Here is a 17,389-nt window from a genome sequence, read left to right as displayed (position 1 = left end):
TTTACATGTATGACATATGATAGCTAGGAGATTGGGTTTGTTCATTCTTTTTCAAGCTTTGTAGTGGTAGTGCATTATAAAGATTTTGTTTATGTGACACACGATTGTTCGTGTCAGGCAGGCACCGCCGGACAGAACCCCCTGTGTGTCCACGAAGGGTGCCTTTGGAAAAATCGATCCATGGTTATGGGGAGAAACTAGGTGATGAGGTCATCGATCCTTGCCTGGGGACAATGTTCGGTTCACTCGGTGAAGCTTATGATTTTTACAACTTGTACTCATGGGAGCATGGTTTCGGAATTAGGTGTGGAAAAAGCCATCTGAATGAATACAGAGAACACGAAATGCATGCTGGAAATTGTGTCTGATTGCTTGGTAAGTTTCTGCAATTCGAGTTGACCCCTGTTGTTCGATGACTCGGTTATGTGGATTGTACTGACATTGAAAGTTGTTCCTGCTCTTTTGTTCGAACAGGACAAACCGTCAAAGGAGAATACAAAATCATGCTGATGCGAGTGCCCCGCTATGATTAGGTTGCTTTGGACATCGGACAATGGATGGTACATAACTGAGCCCAGAGTGAAGCAGAACCACACGATGACTGAAAACTATGGATAAATGGTATCCTGGCCGTCACACAGGTACATAAGAGACATAGTCCGTCAGCTAAGCGAGAACAATATATATATTGGGAAAGCAAATAAGAGTATTGCAGCATTCTTTGGGAATGAAGGGAATATGCCGTTCACAAAACGATCACTTTGGAACCTTCATGTTTAGGGTGCAAACCAAAGATGAAGGACAAATCAAGAACCTCATGTGGACCAGGGGCAAGCAGAATGTAGTACAAGTTTTTATGGGATGCTATTACCTTCGACACAACACACAAGACAAACTTGTATGACATGCCGTTTGGTTTATTTGTTGGTGTAAATAACCACTTCCGGAGCATTATTTTGGCCGGTTTCATTGTCCGGGACGAGCAGGTGGAGAGCTTTGAATGGGTATTCTCAACGTGTATCAGAATGATGGGAGGAGTGCCACCTCGAACAATACTTATAGGTAAGTTTATGTCATGAAAGAAAGAGATTTAATTTTTCCGTGGTGGGAAAGTAATGTCCGATGACCGGCACTGACATGTATGTGCTTGCAGATCAATGCCGAGCCATGGAAGTCGCAATTGGTAATGTCATGGCAGGCACATGACATTGCTGGTGCAAATGGCATGTCCAAATAAAAGCACAGGAATGTGTAGGTCCACTTTACACCAAGAAGAAAGAGTTTCGGGCAGAGTTCCACAAGTTGGTGAACACCATGTTAACCATAGATGAGTTTGAGTCGGTTTGGGGGGATTTATTTGAAAAGTACAAGTTGCAATCGCATCCATGACCAGTTGTATGGGGTTAGGGGAAAATAGGCTAAACCTTACTTCAAAGGAGCGTTTTTTGCAAAGATGCATGACGAGTACACGGCGAAGTGAGAGCGCAAACAGTCTGTTGAGCACATATTTCCCGAGGGGTTGTCCAATGAACATGTTCATGAAGCGGTGCATGCGCCTGCAGTTCTCCCGAAACACAGACGAAAACTACAAAGAGAAACGGACAAAGCTGGTAAGTGGTAAAACTTGTAGGATCCAGCTTGAATTCAGGAAGGGCATAATTTACATTGTTGTTGCAGGGAGGAGCAGTCGTGCATCACAGTCTTGACATTGAAAGGCATGCCAGCAAGATTTACACAAGGGAATTGTTTAAGCAGTTTGGTAAAAAGTATATATATGGGATTTACATACCGTGTGGCCTATAGGTCAGGCACACAAATGCAACGAGGCGTGAGAAGTGGGGCAGAGTTGTGTTTGTCTTGAAGGTGGTAAGAGACAAAGAAGAATTTAATTGCGAGTGCGGCCTATTTGCCCACATGGGTATTTTGTGCGTGCATGCTCTGAAGGTGATTCAAACTCGTCTGTTTCATGGGTAGATAAAACCATGTTTGTTATCGCGCAGAATCGAAAAGAATTCTAACGGAAAACTGCCTTACTGTAGGTTATGGATTATGTAGGTGCGACGGAGGTACCAAAGAAACATATACTTAAACGATGGATGAGAGATTCTGGAGACGTTCTGCCCCAGTGATGTCTACGGGTGCTTCTATTTTTGTAGACAGTGTTGGGCCTCCAAGAGCAGAGGTTTGTAGAACGGCAGCAAGTTTCCCTTAAGTGGATCACCCAAGGTTTATCGAACTCAGGGAGGAAGAGGTCAAAGATATCCCTCTCATGCAACCCTGCAACCACAAAGCAAGAAGTCTCTTGTGTCCCCAACACACCTAATAGGTGCACTAGTTCGGCGAAGAGATAGTGAAATACAAGTGGTATGAATGAATATGAGCAGTAGTACGGCGCCGAGAAAATAGCTTGTCGGCGTGCGAGTTGATGGTAGTAATATTGCGGGAAGTAAACATGCGGTAGAACGGTAAACAAGCAGCGATAACGGTATTTAGGAACAAGGCCTAGGGATTAGACTTTCACTAGTGGACACTCTCAACATTGATCACATAACGAGAATAGATAAATGCATACTCTACACTCTCTTGTTGGATGATGAACACATTGCGTAGGATTACACGAACCCTCAATGCCGGAGTTAACAAGCTCCACAATTAATGTTCATATTTTAGTAACCTTATAGTGTAAGATAGATCAAAAGACTAAACCAAGTACTAACATAGCATGCACACTCGTCACCTTCATGCATATGTAGGAGGAATAGATCACATCAATATTATCATAGCAATAGTTAACTTCGCAATCTACAAGAGATCATGATCATAGCATAAACCAAGTACTAACACGGTGCACACACTGTCACCTTTACACACGTGCGGGAGGAATAAAACTACTTTAATAACATTGCTAGAGTAGCACATAGATAAATTGTGATACAAACTCATATGAATCTCAATCATGTAAAGCAGCTCATGAGATTATTGTATTGAGGTACATGGGAGAGATGAACCACATAGCTACCGGTACGGCCCCGAGCCTCGATGGAGAACTACTCCCTCCTCATGGGAGCAGCGGCGGTGATGAAGATGGCGGTGGAGATGGCAGCGGTGTCGATGGAGAAGCCTTCCGGGGCACTTCCCCGTCCGGCAGGGTGCCGGAACGGAGACTCCTGTCCCCCAGATCTTGGCTTCGCGATGGCGGCGGCTCTGGAAGGTTTCGCGTACCGTGGCTTCCTCCGTAAGGGTTTTCGATGCAGGGGCTTTAAATAGGCGAAGAGGCGGCGCAGGAGGGTCGAAGGGGCGCCGACAATATAGGGGGGCGCGGCCAGGGCCCAGGCCGCGCCACCCTATCATCTGGGGCCCACGGGGCCCCTCTGCGCGGCTCTCGGGTGTTCGGATGCTTCGGGCAAAATAGGAACACAGGCGTTGATTTCGTCCAATTCCGAGAATATTTCGTTACTAGGATTTCTGAAACCAAAAACAGCAGAAAACGGAAGCTGGCACTTCGGCATCTTGTTAATAGGTTAGTTCCGGAAAATGCACGAATATGACATAAAGTGTGCATAAAACATGTAGGTATCATCAATAAAGTAGCATGGAACATAAGAAATTATCGATACGTTGGAGACGTATCGGCATCCCTAAGCTTAGTTCCGCTCGTCCCGAGCGAGGTAAAACGATAACAAAGATAATTTCTTAAGTGACATGCCATCATAAACTTGATCATACTATTGTAAGCATATGTAATGAATGCAGCGATCAAAACAATGGTAATGACATGAGTAAACAAGCTGAATCATAAAGCAAAGACTTTTCATGAATAGCACTTTCAAGACAGGCATCAATAAGTCTTGCACAAGAGTTAACTCATAAAGCAATAATTTAAAGTATAGACATTGAAGCAACACAATGGAAGATTAAGTTTCAGCGGTTGCTTTCAACTTGTAACATGTATATCTCATGGATAATTGTCAACATAGAGTAATATAACAAATGCAATAAGCAAGTATGTAAGAATCAATGCACAGTTCACACAAGTGTTTGCTTCTTGAGGTGGAGAGAAATAGGTGAACTGACTCAACAATAAAACTAAAAGAATGGCCCTTCGCAGAGGGAAGCATCGATTGCTATATTTGTGCTAGAGCTTTGGTTTTGAAAACATATAGAGAGCATAAAAAGTAAAATTTTGAGAGGTGTTTGTTGTTGTCAACGAATGGTAGTGGGTACTCTAACCCCCTTGCCAGACAAACCTTCAAAGAGCGGCTCCCATTTTATTTTATTTTTGTGTGGCACTCCTTCCAACCTTTCTTTCACAAACCATGGCTAACCGAATCCTCGGGTGCCTGCCAACAATCTCATACCATGAAGGAGTGCCTTTTTATTTTAGTTTTATTATGATGACACTCCTCCCACCTTTGCTTTCTCAAGCCATGGCTAACCGAATCCTTCGGGTGCCGTCCATCAATCACATACCATGGAGGAGTGTCTATTTTTGTTAATTAATTTGGGACTGGGAATCCCATTGCCGGCTCTTTTTGCAAAATTATTGGATAAGCGAGATGAAGCCACTAGTCCATTGGTGAAAGTTGCCCAACAAGATTGAAAGATAAACACCACATACTTCCTCATGAGCTATAAAACATTGACACAAATCAGAGGTGATAACTTTTGAATTGTTTAAAGGTAGCACTCAAGCAATTTACTTTGGAATGGCGGAGAAATACCATGTAGTAGGTAGGTATGGTGGACACAAATGGCATAGTGGTTGGCTCAAGGATTTTGGATGCATGAGAAGTATTCCCTCTCGATACAAGGTTTAGGCTAGCAAGGTTTATTTGAAACAAACACAAGGATGAACCGGTGCAGCAAAACTCACATAAAAGACATATTGTAAACATTATAAGACTCTATACCGTCTTCCTTGTTGTTCAAACTCAATACTAGAAATTATCTAGACCTTAGAGAGACCAATTATGCAAACCAAATTTTAGCATGCTCTATGTATTTCTTCACTAATAGGTGCAAAGTATATGATGCAAGAGCTTAAACATGAGCACAACAATTGCCAAGTATCACATTATCCAAGACATTTTACCAATTACTACATGTAGCATTTTCTTATTCCAACCAAATAACAATATAACGAAGAGGAAACTTCGCCATGAATATTATGAGCTAAGAACACATGTGTTCATACGAACCAGCGGAGCGTGTCTCTCTCCCACACAAGGATGAACTTATTCAGAGAATGAAAATAACAAAACAAAAATAAAAGCACACAGACGCTCCAAGTAAAGTACATAAGATGTGACCGAATAAAAATATAGTTTTAAGAGAAGGAACCTGATACTTTGTCGATGAAGAAGGGGATGCCTTGAGCATCCCCAAGCTTAGACGCTTGAGTCTTTCTTAAAATATGCAGGGATGAACCACGGGGGCATCCCCAAGCTTAGAGCTTTCACACTCCTCTTGATCATAGTATATCATTCTCCTCTCTTGACCCTTGAAAACTTCCTTCACACCAAACTTCAAGCAAACTCATTAGAGGGTTAGTGCACAATTAATAATTCACACATTCAGAGGTGACACAATCATTATTTTTACTTCTGGACATTGCATAAAGCTACTGGACATTAATGGATCAAAGAAATAAATCCAACATAGCAAAAGAGGCAATGCGAAATAAAAGGCAGAATCTGTCAAAAACAGAACAGTCCGTAAAGACGAATTTTAAGATGGCACCAGACTTGCTCAAATGGAAAAACTCAAAACTAATGAAAGTTGCGTACATATCTGAGGATCACGCTCGTAAATTGGCAGATTTTTTCGAATTTTCTACAGAGGCCTGTGCCCAGATTCGTGACAGACAGCAATGCTGTTTCTGCGTAGTGATCCCAAATATAACATCAACTTTAACGTAGAAACTTTACTTGGCACAAAAACATGATAAGGAGAGGTTGCTACAGTAGTAAAAAACTTCCAAGACTCAACAAAACAAAAAATGCTGTAGCAAAATAAACACATGGGTTATCTCCCAAGAAGTTCTTTCTTTATAGCCATTAAGATGGGCTCAGCAGTTTTAATGATGCACTCATGAAAATAGACAATGAAGCAAAAGAGAACATCAAGAGGAAAATTCAAAACAAATTTAAGCCTAACATGCTTCCTATGAAAAGGAATCTTGTAAATAAATAAGTTCAAGAAGCATAATGCAACAAGCATAGAAAGATAAAACAAGTGTAGCTTAAAAAAATTCAGCACATAGAGAGGTGTTTTAGTAACATGAAAATTTCTACAACCATATTTTCCTCTCTCATAATAACTTTCAGTAGCATCATGAGCAAACTCAACAATATAACTATCACATAAAGCATTCTTATCATGAGTCTCATGCATAAAATAATTACTACTCCCAACATAAGCATAGTCATTCTTATTAATTGTAGTGGGAGCAAATTCAACAAAGTAGCTATCAAATATAGGAGGTATATTGTAATCATAATCAAATTTATCCTCCATAACAGGTGGTAACAAAAGACTACTATCATTATAATCATCATAAATGGGAGGCAAAGTATCATTAAAGTAAATTTTATCCTCAATGCTTGGGGGACTAAAAATATCATGCTCATCAAAGCCAGCTTCCCCAAGCTTAGAATTTTCCATAGCATTAGCAACAATGGTGTTCAAAGCATTCATAGTAATAACATTCCCATTAGCTTGCATATAAAGTTCCATGGGTTTCTTAATTCTTTCTTCAAACACATCATGTCCTAATTCAAGATAAAGTTCATAAAGATCTCTCATATTTTTGTTGTTTTCCATTATGCCCAACTAGTGTAAACAAGAAACCAAATGTCGCAATTGCGGAGTCTAAAGGAAATAGCTTCGAGCACACACACAATGGCGCCGAGAAAAGTATCGTTACACTGGAACCGGAGTATGAGTGCCTTTTACCTTTCCTCCCCGGCAACGGCGCCGGAAAAGTGCTTGATGTCTACGGGTGCTTCTATTCTTGTAGACAGTGTTGGGCCTCCAAGAGCGAGAGGTTTGTAGAACAGCAGCAAGTTTCCCTTAAGTGGATCACCCAAGGTTTATCGAACTCGGGGAGGAAGAGGTCAAAGATATCCCTCTCATGCAACCCTGCAACCACAAAGCAAGAAGTCTCTTGTGTCCCCAACACACCTAATAGGTGCACTAGTTCGGCGAAGAGATAGTGAAATACAAGTGGTATGAATGAATATGAGCGAGTAGTACGGCGCGAGAAAATAGCTTGTCTGGCGTGCGGTTGATGGTAGTAATATTGCGGGAAGTAAACATGCGGTAGAACAAGTAAACAAGCAGCGATAACGAGTATTTAGGAACAAGGCCTAGGGATTAGACTTTCACTAGTGGACACTCTCAACATTGATCACATAACGAGAATAGATAAATGCATACTCTACACTCTCTTGTTGGATGATGAACACATTGCGTAGGATTACACGAACCCTCAATGCCGGAGTTAACAAGCTCCACAATTAATGTTCATATTTTAGTAACCTTATAGTGTAAGATAGATCAAAAGACTAAACCAAGTACTAACATAGCATGCACACTTGTCACCTTCATGCATATGTAGGAGGAATAGATCACATCAATATTATCATAGCAATAGTTAACTTCGCAATCTACAAGAGATCATGATCATAGCATAAACCAAGTACTAACACGGTGCACACACTGTCACCTTTACACACGTGCAGGAGGAATAAAACTACTTTAATAACATTGCTAGATTAGCACATAGATAAATTGTGATACAAACTCATATGAATCTCAATCATGTAAAGCAGCTCATGAGATTATTGTATTGAGGTACATGGGAGAGATGAACCACATAGCTACCGGTACAGCCCCGAGCCTCGATGGAGAACTACTCCCTCCTCATGGGAGCAGCAGCGGTGATGAAGATGGCGGTGGAGATGGCAGCGGTGTCGATGGAGAAGCCTTCCGGGGGCACTTCCCCGTCCGGCGAGGGTGCCGGAACAGAGACTCCTGTCCCCCAGATCTTGGCTTCGCGATGGCGGCGGCTCTGGAACTTTTCTCGTATCGTGGCTTCCTCTGTAAGGGTTTTCGATGCAGGGGCTTTAAATAGGCGAAGAGGCGGCGCAGGAGGGTCGAAGGGGCGCCGACACTATAGGGGGGCGCGGCCAGGGCCCAGGCCGCGCCACCCTATCATCTGGGGCCCACAGGGCCCCCCTCTGGCGGCTCTCGGGTGTTCTGGATGCTTCCGGGCAAAATAGGAACCTGGGCGTTGATTTCGTCCAATTCCGAGAATATTTCGTTACTAGGATTTCGAAACCAAAAACAGCGAGAAAACAGGAACTGGCACTTCGGCATCTTGTTAATAGGTTAGTTCCAGAAAATGCACGAATATGACATAAAGTGTGCATAAAACATGTAGGTATCATCAATAAAGTAGCATGGAACATAAGAAATTATCGATACGTTGGAGACGTATCACCCAGCACCTAAGGCATTATCAGAGAGATGAGTCACAAGGGAAATCGATAACCTATAGGCGCTTTTAACCTATACATACTAGCAAATGGAGCTAGTGAGACTCGGAGATGCTAGTTCGGAAGTTATGATAAGCTGGCGTCACTCTTTAAAGGGAACCTTACAGTCATGGCACCGTTTGAAAATGCTAGAGATGGACTTGGCCTTGAGGACAGAATGACAGGCACAGTTCAGAAACAGAATGAAATTCTAGCGGATTGCTCTGATGAGGACCCAACTTTGATGCTTGAAGACGGCAACACATTAGTTGGGCTTTCAGCTCATTGCAAGAAGATGGGTAGACTCAGCACGAGCAGGGAGAAAGCAACATATGAATATGATTGTAAACAATTCTACTATTTGAATAAAGGATGGATTGTACTTAAAAAAGGTAGAAGATCAAGGTTTTGCAGCATATGCAAGAAACCTGGGTAGAAAGAACGACATGTTCTGAACGAGGTGACATGCCTAGGCAGCCAAGGAAGGAAGGAAGATGCAGCCCATGAGGTGTACCTGGTCGGAAGAGCACCTGTCTTAAACCTCTTAGTTTACAGATATCTCTGTTGCGTGAGCTGTGCTTTTCTCCCTCCCTCCTTGTATCTGACGAGCTAGCAGTAGAATTGTGTTTTAGGGAATAGTAGCAAGGTGTGTTTTCGGAACGGAGCTCGTGAGTAGATGTGTATGAAATAAATCTGTACTCAAAATTTTCCATTTGTTGTGGATCACAATATCAGAACTGTACTGTCCTGTAAAGTAAGGGGCAACTTCACAGGACTCAGTATGAAACTAGAAACACAAGGATTAAAAAAGTTCGAAATCTATAGTAAATGCATGATTGTGTACAAGTGTTCAATCAGGTGACCACGTGGAAGCCATGCCACATTGTTGGTTTCAAAAGTTGAAAACCATAAGCAGGTTACAGCAATGTTTGAAAACCATAGGTTGTGCAGAGGTAAAGCTACTAAAAAGATAAGCAGCGTGTGTTCAGAAAATTCGCCCTCTCATCTCTTTGCTCATAGACTGTGCTTTGCGATGCCCTGTGGTACATCAACATTAACGGATCGACCTGGAGTGGAGCTCACCTGCTGGACGCGGAGACTCAAATAACGAACGAGCAAGCTGAGGTGTAAGAAGGTGGTGGATACCAGGATCCAGCTCTCCGCGTGCGGTCAAAGAATCACGTCGTTGGTCCAGGATGTCACGGGTAAGTTTGTACCGATGCCTCAACAATCGGGACCGTCGTAATCAATGTGCCTTCAGCTGGTGCAGGTCCACTGTTCAATATTGGGCGTACGCAGCCGTATACGGACGGGAATACAACAACTTCCATCAATCTGGAGACCACCGATTGGTCCAGCTATCGAGTTCATCTGGACCCGGGAGCCATTATGCATTTCCGGGAGATTCTTGTACTTCTGATTGTTACGGCTGTGACAGAGACAAGCACCATAATAATAGGGTATGAACCGAAGTCTTAGGAGTAGTAAGAATCGGCATAGACAAGTACAAGGCGTGGTTCAGTATGCATGCTTTTGCATCTGGCGAAGTGCACTCGTAGAATCCTTCAACATGATGGAGCCTCAGGTATGGTCAATGGTGCATGATGAATCGTCATGTGTGCCCCGAGCTATGCGCATTGGTTGTTTCTCAGCAACTCAAACTTCTTCCACATACTTAAATGACAACATCGAGAGAGGGCATGGTTTGTTGGCAAAACTCCCTCGGCCCGACAATAAACTCCTGACAAATATAGTTAACTTCCCGCATGATTGTCTTGCTATATACAATGGAGAATCTTTGGCTCGCACTACGTGTTATCTCGTGAGAACCATCTTATAGCCACATTATATGGCACACTCTTGACACTCTGCGTGTACCGTGGCTAACGTTCTAAAGACATGGACTCATCAACGAGACGAAGAAGCACTGGAGTGTGGATCAGTGGCGGGCACAAGTGTATTCATGGGTATTCAAGTGAATACCCATTATTTTCGTCTAAAACAATTCACATAGTATTCAGCATGCCTAGCTGAACCAATCTAGCTATTCTCCTTACGCATAACATCTCCAGGGAACCTACTATCCCTATAATAGCACTAGATTGCTCCCGTGTTGGTCCGGTGAACTCTCCAGCAGTCTAGCTCGAAGCTCGCACCAACGACGCAACGAGGATGAGGTGGTAATCGATTTTGGTGTCCTAAATTTGAATACCCATTGTATGTATCCTGTGCCCGCCCATGGTGGGGATGCATGGTGATGTGTAGTGGCTCTACACAAGGGTGGTCGAGCACAAACCGAGCTAATCCAATAAATTAATTGTCGCCATGCATTTGATCGCGCGAGAGGAGAGACACATTGTGCATCATTGATCGCCTTGAGGTAATAAAAGAGCTGACAAACAAGTTTTGTGGCCATGTGATACGTCTCCAACGTATCCATAATTTCTGACGTTCCATGCTTGTTTTATGACAATACTTACATGTTTTGCTTGCACTTTATAATGTTTTTATGCATTTTCCGGAACTAACCTATTAACAAGATGCCACAGTGCCAGTTCCTGTTTTCTGCTGTTTTTGGTTCTAGAAAGGCTGTTCGGGCAATATTCTCGGAATTGGACGAAATCAACGCCAAAGATCTTATTTTTCCCGGGAGGCTCCAGAACACCGAAGGGGAGTCGGAGGAGAGCCAGGGGGCCCCCACACCATAGGGCCGCGCGGGCCAGCCCCTGGCCGCGCCGGCCTATGGGGAGGCCACCCTGTCGCCCCTCCTGCGCCGCCTCTTCGCCTATAAAATCCCTTTCGACCTAAAAACGCGATACCAATTGACGAAACTCCAGAAAGACTCTAGGGGCGCCGCCGCCATCGCGAAACTCCAATTCGGGGGACATAACTCTCTGTTCCGGCACCCTGCCGGGACGGGGAAGTGCCCCCGGAAGCCATCTCCATCAACGCCACCGCCTTCATCATGCTCCGTGAGTAGTTCCCCCATGGACTACGGGTTCTAGCTGTAGCTAGTTGGTATACTCTCCCCCATGTACTTCAATACAATGATCTCATGAGCTGCCTTACATGATTGAGATTCATCTGATGTAATCGGTGTTGTGTTTGTTGGGATCCGATGGATTGTTACGTTATGATTGTCTATCTACAAAGTTTGTGAAGTTATTGTTGCTGCAATCTTGTTGTGTTTAATGCTTGTCACTAGGGCCCGAGTGGCATGATCTTAGATTTGAGCTCTATAATTATTGCTTAGATTGTATCTACAAGTTGTATGCACATGTCTATGTCCGGAACCAAAGGCCCCAAAGTGACAGAAATTGGGACAACTGGAAGGAAAGGCTTAGATATGAGGATCACATGTTTTCACGGAGTGTTAATGCTTTGCTCCGGTGCTCTATTAAAAGGAGTACCTTAATTTCCGATAGATTCTCTAGAGGCCCGGCTGCCACCGGCTGGTAGGACAAAAGATGTTGTACAAGTTTCTCATTGCGAGCACGTATGACTATATATGGGAAACATGCCTACATGATTAATAGACTTGATATTCTGTCTTAATGCTATTTCAATCCTATCAATTGCCCAACTGTAATTTGTTCACCCAACACTTGTTATTGGAGAGTTGCCACCAGTGTAGATAGCTGGGAACCCCGGTCCATCTCGCATCATCATATACTCGTTCTACATGTCATTGGAAGTAGTATCAACTATTTTCTGGTACCATTGCTCTCATATTGCTATTACTGCTGCTACGTATTCTGTTACTACTGCTCTCATATTACTGCTACTTTCACATCACCCCTGTTACTAGTGCTTTTCAGGTGCAGCTGAATTGACAACTCAGTTGTTAAGGCTTATAAGTATTCTTTACCTCCCCTTGTGTCGAATTAATAAATTTGGGTTTTACTTCCCTCGAAGACTGTTGCGATCCCCTATACTTGTGGGTCATCACCATGCTTGTAGCACGTATCCCTCTATGGCAGTGGCGGAGCTTCGAACAAATAATTGGGCGGCCAAGCCAGAGCAAAGCTACTTCCCTAGGCACTAGTCAGTGCTCGGTACCTCTTTCATATTGATTCAGAACAAGCATACATCTCTCAAACAAAATAAACCGTGCATAGGAAAATCAGCTCTACGATCGAATATGCTTGTGAAATCGTTAATGCCATCTCCATACTTTTATTCCTCATTACTGAAATTTGAATTTTGAGATGATGCCGTGTAAAAATCCTGAAATTTGATGGAACTATATTATCTCTGAGGTCTTACAGTCCCTGAACTTAGGATGATTATTCAGATACACTAGTGGAAAAAGAGCTATCTGTGGCGCACGAAAATCGAATTCTGTGGCGCATATCTAGGTCGCCACAGTTGCCACGTGACTAGTATTTGAATTCTATGGTGCATATGTACATGCGCCACAGAAGTTAAAAATTTTGTGGCGCACCTTGCCAATATGCGCCATAGAATTGTCTTGAAAACTTCTGTGGCGCACCATGCCAATATGCGCCACAGATTTTTTTTTCGAATTTTTTAAAAAAGTGGCGGCCAGATCTAGATCTAGATCTGGGGCCGCCGGAATTTCGCTGGTTTTTTTGAAATATCGCCGGAAGGTGGGGTGGTTGTGGTGTTGGCCGGAGGAGATGGTGGTGGTGTTGGTGATGGTGGTGGCCGGCCGGAGGAGGTGGTGGTGGTGGCCGGCCGGAGGAGGTGGTGGTGGTGGTGATGGTGGTGGCCGGAGGTGGTGGTGGTGATGGTGGTGGTGATGGTGGTGGCCGGAGGTGGTGGTGGTGGTGGTGGTGGTGTTGGTGATGGTGGTGGCCGGCCGGAGGAGGTGGAGGAGGTGGTGGTGGTGGTGATGGTGATGGTGGTGGCCGGAGGTGGTGGTGATGGTGGTCACCGGAGAAGGTGGTGGTGGTCGCCGGAGTAGGTGGTGGTGGTCGCCGGAGGAGGAGGAGAAGGTGGTGGTGGTCGCCGGAGAAGAAGGGAGGAGGTGGTGGTGGAGAACAAGTGAGGAGGTGGTGGTGGTGGAGAACAAGTGTGAGGAGGTGGTGGTGGTGGAGAACAAGTGGGAGGAGAAGTGAGGAAGATGGAGAAGTGGTGGAGGAGAAGTGGAGTAGTAGGAGATTTGGCGCCTCCGAATTTCAAAATTCCGGCCAAAACTTATGTGGCGCATGGGGGACAAGATGCGCCACAGAATTTTTTTCCTTTTTTTGTATTTTGCAGGAAAAAATCTTTAACTGGCCGTAACTTTTTACTCTTTTCGAATTTGGCGATTCTAAAAATTCGAATGTAGAATTTTCGTGGGAACATTTTGATATATTTCGCGTTTTTTTTCGAGTTCGTATGCAACCAGAAATCCAGTTTGATGATTTTCCCACGCAATTTTGCAAAAAAAGTCAAAATTCATGTTTGTTAAATTTTAGTGGTGCTAGATGACATAATATATGGGAATCTCGAAGGATTTTATTTTTTAAAATTTCTATCTATTTCTTTTATTTTGTACAAAGGTAAAAAAGACGATCCAAGGGGGGGGGAGTTGCGTGGGGAGAAAAAATCCTGCAGAATTATGTGGCGCATATTTTTGGTGCGCCACAGAAATATGAACTTCTGTGGCGCACATGCCACCATGCGCCACAGAATTTCGAACTTCTGTGGTGCACATGCCACCATGCGCCACAGAATTTTGAACTTTTGTGGCGCACATGCCACCATGCGCCACAGAATTCTCTTCGCCCATGTGCAGTGTTGGACCCCGCGTGGGCCCCACAAACTTTCTGTGGTGCACGGCCCACGGTGCGCCACAGAATCTCCATCTTCTGTGGCGCATGAGCTGGCAAATGCGCCACAGAAACTTCCAATTTTTATGGCGCATTATAGTGGTGCGCCACAGAAATATTTTTGTGGCGCATGGGCCCTTTGGTGCGCCACAGTTGTGGTTTCTGTTGTGAAGTGTATAAGTAGATTGCCTAGCCCTTTCCATCAGTTCGGACTTTTGGTTCAAGTGGCTAGTGCATGAATCTTAACATTGTATCAGAGCCCTAGGTCTCGAGTTCAAATCCTGGCTTTCACATGGTTTTCGCAATTAAGCCTAAAAATTGTTGTTGCCCCCCTCTTTAGCCACCGCTGATGCCCTGTTTCGGTGTGCTCTTCTTCTTTCACGTGTTGACTTTCTCTTCTCCCGTCACACGCGAGTGGGGGTGTTGTGAAGTGTATAAGTAGATTGCCTAGCCATTTCCATCAGTTCGGACTTTTGGTTCAAGTGGCTAGTGCATGAATCTTAACAGTTTCCACCTATAATAGTTTTCCTACTAGTGATACCTAAATGACTACTTGACTAGCATATATTTATGTGATCATCTTAAACTCCCAAATGAATAGGAGGATTATTGGGAGTTTATTGATTACCTGTGTGGTCTTGCAGTCCAAAATGACTAGGAGGATTTCAGCAGCAAAATTGGAGAGGAGTCGTGTTGGGTCGCTGACTCACCGTTGCTAGTGCTTAGCTGCCTGTCATATGGGGTTTGGGAGCTGGGCACCCTCGTTGGGTCACTAATCGCTGCTGGGGGATTGCCCTTAGCTGAATCAAGGCTGGTGGTGAAGTATTGTTGAACCTCCGCGCTGTCGCCCTAAACTATGCCATGGTTACTGAGAACATGAGACAACGAACTGAATCAAGGGAGATGAGGGAATGGATGGCTGCAGTGTTGCTGGTGGTCTGGGCTTACGCATAGGTATTTTTTGTTTTTCTCCAAAGCTGGGTGGGCCACGGCTCGGTTTGGCCCTCATGTAGCTCCACCAGTGCCCTATGGGGATGGATTGTCCGAACTTCATATTGTTCATGGTGACTTAATGTTAGAACATCTTCAAATTCATAACTATTAAGTTGTTTCATACATTATACCTGAATATATTAGACGGAAGAATCTCGGTGATCACATGGGTACGTGAGCACGCGCTGTATATCCGACACGTGTCTAACGCCGTCTGTTTGTCCGTTTAGTAGAATATTTCACTCTCCACGACCCCACTAACCCACCATGAGCGATTCCCTGTCCTGCCGTCCAAGTGTCCAACCTCTTTTATCCTCTCTTTCCTATCCATCTCACCTCATCTCCAGTTCTTCACAACTGATCCAGGTGAGCAAGATCGCCGCCGCCAAGTCCTTCTTTCAGCACGTCAAAGCCGCGTCTCATCCGGCCGTCTATGCGGAGCTACTCCGCTTCCACTCATTTCCCCCCGAAGAGTACGCGCCCGAGCCAGCCTGCAAAGACAACGCCACGGCGGCGGCGGCGCCGACGCGACCCAGAAGAGAGCGCCGCCCCATGCTGGCCGCCGTCAGCGACGACGACGACGCTGCCATTCGCGGAGCCTTGCTGTACTTGGAACGGGTGAAGAAGCTAGCTGGGCCGCTGTACGACAGGCTCCTCGCGCTCATCTTCCAGGTGAGCTCCGACGAGATGCTGGACGGAAATCAGATCTACAGCATGGCCCGTCTCGTCTTTGCACTCGCGGTTGATTCCTTCCAAGGGGAGCAGCCGCACCCGTCGCACCCATCAACGCTGAGCCAACACGGGGGCTCCGATACGGCCCCTGTCCCGCACCTACCGCCATTAACCACTTTCCCCAATCGACGACATCCCAATACAGATTAGAGAGCTCAAATTTGTGGGGAGTAGCCAAACTAATTGGGGGTGAATAGATCAGGCGGATGAGTTTTAGATTCGGCTAACGTCAGAGCTTTAGGTGAGGGTGGAGGAGAGCACTCGACAGCCACCGACGGCCCGTCGTGCCGCCGTTGAGACCTCCATGGCGCCACCGTAGAGGACACTCCGTCCTCTGTGAGTCTGGGCGCGTCGAGCGCGTGCTGGCGGCGGGAGTCCGCGGTGCCGTCCCTCGATTCGCCTGGGAGGCGCCGCCGCCTCGTGGCCCGGCCTGGGAGCCAGCGAATGGCGCGCGGGGCGTTGCCGGGGACCAGGGGTCGACCTCTGGAGGTAGCCCCGCCGTGTCCGCGTCCGGCGAGCTCCTCGTCGTCGCGTCGTACGGGGAGAGGCCCTGGGCGTTCGATTTCCAGGTGCTGGAAACAGAGGTCGCCGTCTTTCGTGCTGCCGATCCCGCCCGCCGCGTCGTCGTCGCTGCGAGGGACGGGTGGCCGACCTGGCATGGGGAAGGCGCCACGGGGAAGATGTGGCGGTGGGTCTAGCCAAGAGGATAGGAGCTCGCCGGACGTCCGGGGACAGGGTGAGGTCGCCGCGCCGTGTAGGAGCTCCGCTGGACTGGAACGATTAGGGAGGAGGGAGAAAGATTAATCGGGTTTGTTCGCCGTCTCTGAACTGCAGCGAGTCAGGTTGAAAAGCATCCTCCACGCCGTTTGTTCGCCGTCTCTGAAGCTAGAATCTAAAAGCAAATCCAACGGTATCTAGGGGGTGCTCACGTACCCCCTGAACACCAAATCCACTCTCATATATTAGATTCAAACTTACTATCTTTGGTATTACCTTTGTTCTGAAATATAAGCCAATTTTAGAAAACTGAACTAGCTTTCTAAAGCGGGTTTGTTAGTTCGTAGTCAAGTCCTATACAATTTAATGCTTATATTTTTAAACGAAGGTATACAAAATACAAAACGTTTTGGGGTCAAGGGAGCAGTGCCACATTTCAAACCGAACCTCGCCGCGGTCGGCGGTCACAACAAAACTGAAAAAATTTACGAAATTTTTCAAAATGCTGCCACGCCTCCAATAAAACAGCCCAGCCGGACCCGGCCACGCTTCTCTCTCCTCTCCATTCCGCCATCCTCGCCTCGGCCTCCTCCTAAACCCCGACCTCGCCGGAACCCTAGCCCGCCCGCCCCG

Source organism: Lolium rigidum, chromosome 1 (genome assembly GCF_022539505.1).
Source record: "Lolium rigidum isolate FL_2022 chromosome 1, APGP_CSIRO_Lrig_0.1, whole genome shotgun sequence".
Classification (NCBI taxonomy): Eukaryota; Viridiplantae; Streptophyta; class Magnoliopsida; order Poales; family Poaceae; genus Lolium; species Lolium rigidum.
The sequence above is the reverse complement of the archived record's forward strand: the minus strand, read 5'-3'. Positions refer to the sequence as shown.